This window comes from Agelaius tricolor, unplaced genomic scaffold, assembly GCF_023055355.1.
Source record: "Agelaius tricolor isolate 1412-34295 unplaced genomic scaffold, bAgeTri1.0.p SCAF_3, whole genome shotgun sequence".
Lineage (NCBI taxonomy): Eukaryota > Metazoa > Chordata > Aves > Passeriformes > Icteridae > Agelaius > Agelaius tricolor.
Genome location: NW_027269263.1, coordinates 38,973,675 through 38,986,035, shown reverse-complemented (window position 1 = coordinate 38,986,035; position 12,361 = coordinate 38,973,675).

Sequence of the window (12,361 nt, the reverse complement as noted above, 5' to 3'; positions counted from 1 at the left end):
TTGAGGCTTTTGTAATAGATCATATTTTAAAAGGTTTATCTTGACTGGAGAGGATCTACCAAGAAGGAATGAAAACTGAAAGATTTGTTAGACTATAAGAAAAAGGAGGCTTAGTTATGGATGGCATATTTAAAAAAAAAATATATCTATAAATCTAAGGACTATTTTGTTTTAGGAAGCAGAATAGCTATGAATAGTTCTTTTCTGATTCTTAGTCAAACTGACATTTTTTCCAGTTATTTCCAGCACTTAATTCTTTGGGATAATAAGGAATGAGAAAAACTGTTTAGTTAGAATATGAAATAAACCACCTCTGTCCCAGATTCCAATCAAATGGGGATGCTTATGTGAAAAATGAAATCAGGACAGATTATTGCTAAGTTTAAAGAGAACAAGTAATTCAAATTCTTAGCTCTGCTCCGAAAAAATGGAGTAAAAATAACAGTCACAGCTGCTGCCTGAACTACAAACTCAGCTTCACATAGATTCACAGAGAAAAATGCAACACCACATCTGCAACCAGAGGCAAATGGTTAATCATGTTACTAATCATGAATAAACTGCAATTATTGAGTCAAAGAGGATACCTATTGATGTTCAAAATATTTCAATGCACAAATGGGAACACAGGAGGAAGGACAATACCACCATCAACTCTTGCTCAGTTATAGGATGTTGCTTAATAACTTGCCTGTCTTAGGGTTTTTGCTTTATGATTAGAAAAGCTAAATTCAGTTGTTTCAACTTTCTGACCTGTATGGGTGGAGAATCAGTCAGAGATGTCTGCAGAAGGAAGTGACATATCCATGAAAAGCTGATGATGAATCTGAACTCTTGTTTAGATAGGAGAGGCAAAAGGAAGAAGTTGCTGATAAACATTCAAACTTTTGAATGTCTTATCCAAGCCTTTCTGGTCTGGAAGCAAGACTGGAAATAACTCTAATAGGATTTCTTGAAGGATTTCCAGAAGCACTTGGTTTTGGCTGGGTAAGTAGTACAGCAAGAATAGACTTCCTGGGATATTTTGGCATTGTTGTTTCACATTTCAGACACAAACAGAACATTTGGTTTTTTACCCCTCCCCTCCCCTCCCCTCCCCTCCTCTCCCTTCCTCTCCTCAACATTTCCAAACAGCTCAGGCTGTGGTTCAGCTAGAGATTAGGACAAAAGCTTTGCTTTGGTTGAAACAGGGTCACCAAATTACCTACATGCTTTGCCAAAGAAGACTGCTGCGCATCCAAGTCCACAACTCTGAGAGCAAATAGTAACATTTGGTACAGAAAGAAAACGAGAAGCTAATGAATATTATAATTCAGGAAACTCTATTTCTCTTTCTCCCTGAGACTGTTATATACACAGAAGCCCCAGTGTGTACACACGGAGCCAGATCCCCTCCCCAGCTATGCACACCCTGTTCCCACTGAAGCACGGAAGCCACACACATGCATCTGAGGGCAAAATGGGGACCCAGCAGCTGGACATTTCAGTTTAGCCACATTAATTACAAAGCTCAATAACCACTGCATACAACTGGGTCTCTGACCACACAGAGCAGACCAGCCTTGTAAAGTCATTTTTGGCTCGTCGATGGCAGACAGTGATGTCTGAGGGAAGAGAAACAACACACTTTTGAACCCCTATTCATTCCCTCCTTGCACACTAGCATTGGTACCCATCCTTCCTTCACCAAGGACTAATTGTTACATACATGGCCACACACAAAGCCTGCCTGGCGACAAAGAACTCATAAACCAAACCCTGTAATCTACTTTGCTGGCAGCACTCATTGCTATGGATGCAATTGGGAGAGTGGTGTTGCTCACTTGGCCAGAGTTTCTTTAGCTGCTTCTGTTAACATTTCAAGACTTGGCTGCCACCAGGCCTTCCCAGCTGGCTTCTTTCACTGGCTTAATTCAAAGGCCCAAATGGATTGAGTGTATACAGACTGGTTCAACTTTCTTCCACTGTGTGTATACACACACACACACACACAAATAGCTGCATTTATTGAGTTGAAAATGGTCTGTTATTGATAGTCGAGAAACTGAAAATAAATTTCAAACTTCTGATAATAAAAAAAAATTAAACTGATATAAAAATAAGTAATATTATTAAATATTGGGCAAAAAAAGATGTAACATAAAATGTGAGACATAAAATTAATACATAGGAAGTGTTCTGTATTTCTGGGTGTTGCATGAGGCCTTAAGAAATGGTCACCTGAAAAAACATAATGTCCTTTTTTTACATCGAAGAGAATCTGACATTATACATTGGGCTCTAGCCTCACCTCTGGCATCTTTTACAAAAAAAGTGCATGTGGCCTGAAACTCTGGTGGAATTTCAGCAGGTTGGATTTTCCTCCTTGTGATTCATTAACTGCTTGTTTACCTGTTCCTTTGTTTTAATGGGCAACAAGAACAAAAATGTTCATTTTTTGAGGATGTCCCCCACTTAAAAATAGAGAAAATTAAAATTATTCTTCCCCAGGAACTTGTACCACTGCACAGCATTGGAAGAGTTACTTTCTAACAATGCATCATCAATTTTGCTTTGTTTGCCCAATGTTGAATACACCTTTGAAAAGTGGAGAACAAGGTGAAAGTGCCTTCAGAATACAAATAATTAGATTGGCTCATCTTTTTTTAAAGAGACAATTCAAAGTCAAAAAGACTGATTACATTTTACCAACTGGAAATTCTATCCTACAAAGTCAGAAGGTTGTTAGCATCAAGAGGAATGACACAACATGGGAAAGCATTGCCATCACAAAAGCATATTACATCAAGGGACATCAGCAGCTAATAACAGTTGTGGGGGTAGTTAATTCAATTGTGCTCTAGTCGGTTTTGATTTTTTTTCCCTGAAACTATTTTACATATATTTAGATTTTAAATACCTTTCTCTTTTGCATCAGAGATTTGAAATATTTTTGATTTATTGACTCTAAGAAATATCCAGATTCCACTACAGGAGATTCTGTGTCCCAGGTTGAAAATCTTGCTCTATTTTGTAAATTAAAAATAAATTATAGTCTTATAATATGCTATGAAATTACAAAAACCCACATCACAAAACCAGTTGTATTTCTTTAAGGAAAGATGCTGTGGTTTTCACAGCAAGGAACAATTCCCAGTGCAATAAAGTAACAAAGAAAATAATAAAAGAATGGAGGATGGCTATAAAGTACTTGCAGCTGAGGTATTTCCATTTGCTTGATGTAGACCTCTCATTTCAGATGCTGGCTGAGTCCTCACCCTCAGTTTCTGATCCTTTATGAGTGTGATTCCTTCATTCAGTTCTGTTCTCTACACTGTTAATGGAATTGTCATCCCCTGAACCCGTCTTTGTGTAACCAAGGTTCTCCATTTTCTTGTGCTCCCTTAAAATAACATTCAGCCAGTGATGAGCACTCCTGGATTCTTCACCTCTTCACACCTCCTCCACTGTTCTTTACAAAAGGTATTGGTACTTGTAGTTTTGAAAAGACTATGTAGAGTAAAAAAGAGAAAAAAAAGAACAGAATCTGCTCACCAAATAGATTTTCTAAATCACCATCCTTTTGATGATTAAACATATTATAAATATAATATAGATTCTCAATATATAATCATATATAATTATAAATATAATACACATTTCTTTAAATAATATTTCTTTCAAAGATGCATTTCTTGTGCATATCACATCACATATTCACTAAGTACAAATTCCTCAAAATTATATCTTTTCCATGGTATGGGAACCTTTGTTGTGAGGCTGTAATCTTTAGTATTAAAAACCTCATAATTAAGTAATGTTTGGTCCCTGATATAGGTCTGAAAAAAATAAAATCAGTTTCTCATATTTTAGAAAAACATTTATAAATATTTTAATGATGGCTTTCTTTAAAAGAAATTATATTTTGAAATAATATACACAGATATACTGAATTTACATAGAAATTCTGAGAAAATTAATTTTAAAAATTACATCATCAAGCTTTTTAATTTTGGTAGAGGTCATGTTGAAAAGAGCAAAATATTTAGTTAAATTCTTTTCTTGTCTATTTGCCTGTCTCTTCTCCATAGAGTATATTTCTGATGCAGTAATTTCACATGTATAAAAACATCCTCTGCTGTGGTTTGGACAAGCCCGCTGAAGGTGTGCCTATGTGTGAGGAGGGCAAAGCCTTGAAGAAATATCCATGTTAACTTTAAATGAGCTAATCTAGAGACTTGGTTCAGGAGAGTTTCTTTAGTGGCATCAAACACTCTGAGAAAAAACACTCATTCCTGTCTTCCAGTACACATTTTAGCTCATTTAGGACTGGTTCTTATAGCTTAGTTACTGCCTACCCTGAGTTTACATTTAGTGAGTTTAATGCTTCAGTGGACAACTCGCGTAGGAGAAAGTCCTATGGCTCAGTCCAAGTCTGCTCTGATGAATTTCCATTCAGAACGTGTGAAGTTTGGACTACATCAAACACCTTGATGCAGAAGACAGCACATGGCACTTTTAATAGCACAAAAGGGAGGACAGTGCCTGCCCTGCAACCTGGTCAAGAAACTCCAGGAGCATGCTGGGTTGTTCCCCTGGCGGGGGAGCGTCTGTGTGGGTGCGGGCAGGTCACTCCTTCCTGGGTCCCGTGGGAGCGGCTCCATCTCATCCACCGCGCCCACAGGCCCGGATGGATATCGGTCACACAACCAGGGAGAAGGAGGACTCGAGGCGCCGGTGCAGATCCAACTGGGTTTATTTGAGGATGGTCCGAGGGTCCACGGAGGAAGGAAAGCAGGTGTGTAACCCCATTCAAAGGGAGCCAATGTCGGGGTGAGCCGGAGCCCCGAACGGGGGTGGGACCGGGGTTTATAAAGGGGAGAGGGTAGGCAGGGTTGGGGTACAAATCAACCAGTGGGGAGAGGGCTCAGAGCAGGGGACAAGGTGGGGTGATAGGGGTACACCTATAGGAATGTGGGGAGAGGGTGGTCTTGTGACAAGGTCCAATGGAGGAGTGAGGAACAGGGAATATTCCATCAGGGAAGGAGTGGACTACAGGTGATTGATGTTTACATAGTAGAATCCTCCCAGGGCGCCCCCGCCCCATCTTCCCTGTCCCCTCCTGCCACAGGAGCAGATGGCAGAGATGGGCTGTGCTGACTCTGCTCTAATCTCACTCCCCAGCATTGATGGGTTCATATTGTACAGTTTTATGATTTCTCTACCTCAACTGCTCCTTTAACTAGGATTCTGCAGCTAGATGGACACAGGGATTTTTAGTTCAAGATTTTTCATATCATTTTTTAAAGTAAGTGGATTTTAATTCAGCTACTGACTTGGTCAGGAGCAATATAGCCAAACCATATTTTTGAGCAGTTGCAATGTCTTCACCACCTGCTGGGTCACAAATGCAAGTCTCTAAGATATATCCACAAGGGTACATAGATACATTAACTATTAATTTTTACTTCATAAGAAAATTGTATTTTTTCTTTTAAGTAATTGTATGTATCATGCTAACTTTATTCTTAATCTTTATTGATCCACATGCATAAATATTTGATGATTGTACTCAAGCATATGATTAAATCTCATATCTGTATTGAAGCATACTGATCAATATTTGATTCTAATTTACTGCAGAATTATTAAGGATCCTGAATGCATGACATATACCATTTTCATAATGAAAGGATGCTATCTGCTATCATGAGGCATGCCATGCTTTGGAACACAACTTTATCTTATATATCAAAAAACAGTGAAGTATTTCAAATTCCATAAAAATTGTAAATGGCATTCATCTCAACAAACTGATGCAGAAGGCAGGTACATCTGGGTTACTCAGCTAGATTATTTTTATTGGAGAGTAAATGGCAGTACTAAATCTTACATTTATTATGATTTTTTAAGTCTGTTAATCAGGGTGAGATGAGGTGTTTCCTAGGAATAGCTGTTTCTCATAGCAATCTGAAAAAGGAGACTGAAATACCATTATAGATTTCTTCAACACAGATACCTATACTAGAGACATTTTGAAAACTACCATTGTTGTCTGACTGCAAAGGCGCCTTCTGAAACACAAGTCAGAGAGAGCTATACAGGGCTCTTATGTACATTAGAGAGATAGTTAAGTTTAATAACCATCGATGATTTACTTCAATTTGCCCAAACTACTACTTGGCCATATTTTTTCCCTATGAATAATGCAAATCATATTCCTCTTGCCTCACTTCATTAAAAAAAAAAAGAAAATAAAAGAAGAAAAAAAGGAAAAAAATGCAGTTATATTTCTGTATGCCAGAACTAAGCAGAAGAAACCAAATACAATGAATTCTGTGTTGCAGACATTCTATTAACATATGTAGGATAAATAGAAAGATACACAGATGAATGAACTTCTTGTATCCATTACCCTTCTCCAGTTGTAATATGTTGCTAGTATAGCATTAACTTGTGATAAGAATTGTCTGCTGCTCCAAGTAGATAGGAGTTGAAAAAGAAAATAAATTCATTTGATTTGTATTCTCAAGGGCAATTGCCAGCCCAAAATGCATTATGCTCGTAGCCAATGGTATGTTAATTCAACAGAAACTTAGTCCAAAGGCCTTTGCCTGTATCTTTTCCAAGTTGCACTGCTAAACCATTCAGAACAAAATAAATAGGAGAATAGATCATAAAGGAATTACAGTCCCAAAGGTAGTTGACTGAAGCTCAGATGCTCTTGGCAGCATGACAAATGATGTGCATATGATCAACAAAAACCATGGAAAATATGAAAAGGATCATGACATATTTTGCTATTGTTTGTTTTTCTTCTATTTTGTTCATTGTGTACAAAATTAGAGGTAGAAGCCATGGTCAGAAATCAGCAGCTCAACACAAAGTAAAACAGAATGCCTACCCAAACAGCTGGATTAAATAAACTGGGAACAACACCAGAGCAGCAACAACACAGAAGAGCATTTGAGTCAGGAGAGGAAAAAACCCAGACCCAACAAACACCAAAACAAAATAAAGCAAGCCCTCATCTTTATACCTTTTCAGTGATAAAAAGTTTGAGAAAATCATAACAAAACAAAAATTAAATTGTTAATAATCTGTAATTCTCACATCTCTTTCATGAAAAACTCCTATCAGAAATCTCTGGGGGAATACTGCACCTTCCCTGGGTTCTGCTGGTTCCCACTTTCCCTTGACAGCTCGACCATCCTTGCTGCGTTATCATCATCATCATCATCATCACTACCTGGTGGACACAATGAGATTGTTGGGAAAAAGGAAATTTGTTCCTTAACAAAAAACTTGATATGAATGCCTTTCTATGTTTACAGAAAAGGCATTTATAAAAGAGAAAAAATAGAAAACCCCAGAGCTCCTGGAAAAAAAGAATTAAAGTTTGTTAAAAGATTTTGTATGCCAAAGAAAATTTTAAACAAAAATATTCCACCAGTTCCAACTTACTGTTTTCATGTTCATTTAAACCTCTCTTCACAAGAATATTTTTTGCAGTTCAAATTCACCCAGCCTTTTCCATGGCCTGTAAAGCATTTATTAAGGAGCCGCATGCAAATTTCATGTCAGTAAGATTTTGTGTTTCAATTCCAAGGCAATATCTTGGCAGTTGTACCTGTGAGACAATGTCCCTGAAAGCTGCATTTTGCACAAGCGAATTAATAAAAACATAAACAATATTTTGCCTTGTTCTTCTGAACCCCTGCAATGTAACAGCTTCAAAAGGCATTATTTAGGTGAGCCTGTGGAATAGACATCAAGGTAAGAGTTTCAACTACCTTTCACTATCTATCCTTCCATTTTGTGTTCTGAGATTCTCTCTGTTTCAGAGCTTCCCTGTGAGAGAAATATGGCAGATTAAATCAAGACTGAAAACAGTACAATCATGTTAGTTTTTTCTTCCTTTTACATTTTAAAAGATTGGGGTTTATCCATTTTTGTGTTCTTCATTCCCTTAGCTTAGATGCCTGTGAAGTTTTGTGCTCTCCCCTGGATTCAAACTGGGCTTGGACCTATATCTATCTATCTATCTATCTATCTATCTATCTATCTATCTATCTATCTATCTATCTATTATCTCTCTCTATTTATATATATGTGTGTGTGTATATTTATATATAAAATAGGTTTGTTGGCTTTTTCTTCATGACCTTGGACAAACCAGTTTACAGTTGTCTGATTCAGTTTCCTCACCTGCATATTTTTTAAAGACTATTTTCCTTTCTCTGATGCATTAACATTACAAGCTGAAATTACTTCATTGCCAGAAAGCCTATTACAGGAGTGTAGGAAGCAAACAGAATGGATGAGAGACTGAATCCTTGTGAAAATCCTTTAAGATAGCATTGGTAGCTCTTCCAGTTTAGGAAAGGTTGCACTGCTTGTGACATCCCTGTTTTTCTTGTAAGGAGGAAAAATTGCCCTCTGGAACTGACAAAACCAAAAGCTATAGATTCAGTTTATAAACAGATAAAACATGAAAACATGCTTCTCCTTCGTCTAGTGTAGGTTGCACTTGTAGATTTCATTTATCAGCTCAGCACTCTCCACAAACACACACATGCAAAATTCATGTGACTGTTAAAGACTTATAGGTTAAAACCATAAATAAGATATAGTCCATCAATAGGTATAATGGGCCCCATCTTTTTCTTTTATCAGCCAAGTGTGGAACACAGGCACAGACATTGAACACTGGTTTAATTGAATCACAGTTGCTTAAGTGCTCTCAAGAGGTGATAAATTAAAAAGTGTTTTATCGATGAAAGAAATGGGTTTTTACAAGTTGAAGAAGCAATATGGCATGAGTCTAGTAATAAATTGTTGGTTATCTACTAACACCAAATTGCTACCAATAAAAATTATCTGTGAGCTTTTTAACAAGGAAGGAACAATAAACAGAAGGTTCCAGCCCAGACATTACTTTGTTTTCCTCTTTTTGGTCAAATTAATGTCAAGTTAAATGGAGAGCTGATCAAATTATTTCTGGAAGGCAATTATTTCAGTTAATCTGATTTATTTTGCCCTGAATAAGTGTTCCCCAAGGAATGCTGATTAGGTGACTTTATGGCTGTTTTCCAAATTTTGAAACTATGACCTTTTCTGCAAATTTCTTTTTCTGAGAAGTTCTTATTAATTTTTAAAAGAGCTTGCTTTCCCAATTCATATTCTACTGGTTATGGAAATTCACCAAATAGGTTTTACCTGCAAAAATATTTTTCATACTTTAATACAAGTTTTTTTTTTTCCTTAGAAGTTCCTAGGTAAAATGCTGGCCTGTCTAATGCTAGTTTATTTTAGCAAGGACAAGAAGCCATATTGCGTGTCTTGGAAGTAACTAAAAATGTAATGGGATAAAACAGAAAAGGCATTTAAAAATGAGCAAAAAATAATGTTATTAAATATTAAGAATGTTATTAAATATTAAAAATATTCCCCAGTTATGATCTGTGCCTCTTCCTCCTGTACTGGTTTTCACTGGGACACAACTAACTTTCTTTGTAATAGTTTGAATGGGCCAATATGTTTTGGATTTGTGACTGGAACAATGTTGGTAACACACCAATGATTTAGCTATTGCTGAGCAGTCCTTTCACACCATCTTGACCTTTTCTGCATCAGTGCTTGGGGTCCACAAGGCATTGGGAGGAGCCAAAGCTGGGACAGCCTCCCTTTTTTTCCCCTAAAGATCTTTTACAACCCTCTCCTTCCCTTTTCTCATTTCACATGCCTTCAATATGGAAACAAAGTTCATAACCACAGCTTTATTAAAAATAGCATGTAATCATATACTTTCTTCAGAGGCCCCTTGAATAAGTGGAAACACACACAAACACCCCAAATAAACCCAAACTGATAGGTATTCTTCAAGGTATTCTTCTTTCTTCCTTGCCTGCACATAGAGACTGATGTTAGAGCTCCTAAAGGGGATCATGATGGAATTCATACAGTCAAAGACCTAAAATGCACTTTCAAGATGCCAGTACTTGTTTTGCATCACAGAGACATCAGAGCCATCCCCTCAAGGGACCAATACCTGGCTCTAGATCAAATGACACAGGGTGGCTTGTGTGCACACTGCTTAGGACAAATTCTGCTACAAAGCCCTGGACTCTTCCAAAAAGCCTGGGTCACCTCCAGGCTCCATTTGGCACCTCTGCAAAATCATTATTTCTGGAGAATCTTCCTTCCTTTCCTTCCTTTCCTTCCTTTCCTTCCTTTCCTTCCTTTCCTTCCTTTCCTTCCTTTCCTTCCTTTCCTTCCTTTCCTTCCTTTCCTTCCTTTCCTTCCTTTCCTTCCCTTCCCCTTTTTTTTTCAACATATAATCCCCTGCAATGTTGTAAAGACTGTGCTTCAGCCTATAAAATATTTTGGAAGCCCTGATTTGAAGGCATGTGAGTAGGCTCTGCAGGGACACCCCTGCTCCTCCTTCCCCAGCTGACCACTGGGAACAGACTAAAACACAGTTGTCCCCAGAAGCACATATTAATTTAATTACAGGAGGATCTGGCTGATTCACTCCAAAAAAAAGATAGGGCCTGAAGACAGAAACTGAGATGTTAAGACAATAAAGATATTCCCATCTTTCTGCCGGGCCCCAATCAGGAAATCTCATTTTGCTGTGCACGTTTATGGATACAGAGTGAATATTTCTGATATAGGAAAGACAGGCTTTTGATGTATCATAATATCAGATATTTCTGGTTCATCAAGCAAACTGGTAAAGACATTTAGACATTTCTGAATACTTGAGGATACTGCTTTGGAAGTCCTTTGAAATTTCTCTAGAGGAAACTAAAATTGAAAGATTCAAACTTAGAAAAAAGAAAACAAAATAAAATGACTTTGTTTCAGTCTATAGCTATTTTGCAAAGTCAACATTTTTTTCAGGATTGTATCAATATGGAACAATATTTTTGTTGGAAAAAATTTGTTAATATCTTTTTTTTATTCTGTATCTTAAGAAACACAATATCTTTTATTTATTTATCTTGCTGGTAGTATAAAGTTATAAGAGTTTTACAGCACCAAAATATAATTCTCCCATTCAAACTTACAAAATAAATATTTACCTGGTGGATCATTTCATACTAAAACAGTAAATTAAATACAATACTGCTTCATGTTCTACAGCCTCACCTCTCAGGATTCAGAATAGGACTGAATATATTAGGTCTTTGGGGAATGTGTGATAAAAATTGTGCCTGTTTTCAGAATTGTGTGCTTAAACAAAGACTTTACAGTTCCACCCAGCTTAATAATGAAATCCTAGCTGTTAGAACCTCATACACAAATACATTTCTGAATGGGTGTTAGTGATGAAGGACTCTCTCCATCATGTGTGAGAAGAACAACACAAAGCAAAAGCTCAGGAGTGATTCTTGCTAACCAAGAAGTTTCCCAAGGCCTTTGCCACAAGTACATTTTCTTGTCATTGGAGAAACACAGGCACTTCCAAAGGGCTGTCCAGGCCATGGGCTCAGCCAGTCTCTGCCAAGCATGGGTGAGTATGGTACACTTAAATCCTTTAGCGAATACACAAAAGTCAAACCAAAGCCAAAGTTGGAAGTAAGCACATTTTGAGCTAATGCAGATTCATCCTGCAGCTGCAGAACAAAGTCAGCTGCCTGATTTGTGAAATCATGAGGAGTGTGTAGAATCACAGAAAACAAAAAGAAGCATTTGGTGCCCAAAGCTAGTCTTGAGGGGTGAAATAAGTTGGAACTGGGGAATGCTCTGCATGCAGCTGTGAGGCTCCCTCTGCTTCCCAAAGGAATGACCCTTTTAAAGAATAACCTGCTTTTCCTGCTTGGCCTTTGCCCCATGTCAGGACACAGACAGAACCAGAGACATTTCATAAATGCCTAAGCATAGCAGCATGGTAGCCATTCCCACAGGAAGCTTATAAGTCAAGTAATTATAAACTCAGAGAAAAGGCCATATTTCTTTCATGGTGCATCTCAGTTGAAAGCAAAACAGATAAGCAAAAAAACCAAAACCACTAAGTTTTGTAGGGAGCTGTAACAATGTTGAACATGTGCGCAGTCTGAATATGACTTTGTTTGCTTAGTTAGTTACTTGCTCAAGTAAGCTAAGACTTTGCTTTTTTTCTTTCGCTGCCTTCTGTATATTTAATTTCAGGTTTAAACCTAGAATGATAAATTGGTACAGTGTAGTTAAAATTATTCAAGTGCTTTAAACAACTAATCTTCAGTGCGATTAGAATGGAGATCAGACAAGCTAAAGTGTCAGAATATGTTCTTGCTTTTCAGTAAAATTCATGTTTTTGAGAAGGAGCACATTTTGAATTTTGACCAAATTGTTTTATTTCCAATAGTTGCAAATGCCAATTAATTGCTTCCTGCAT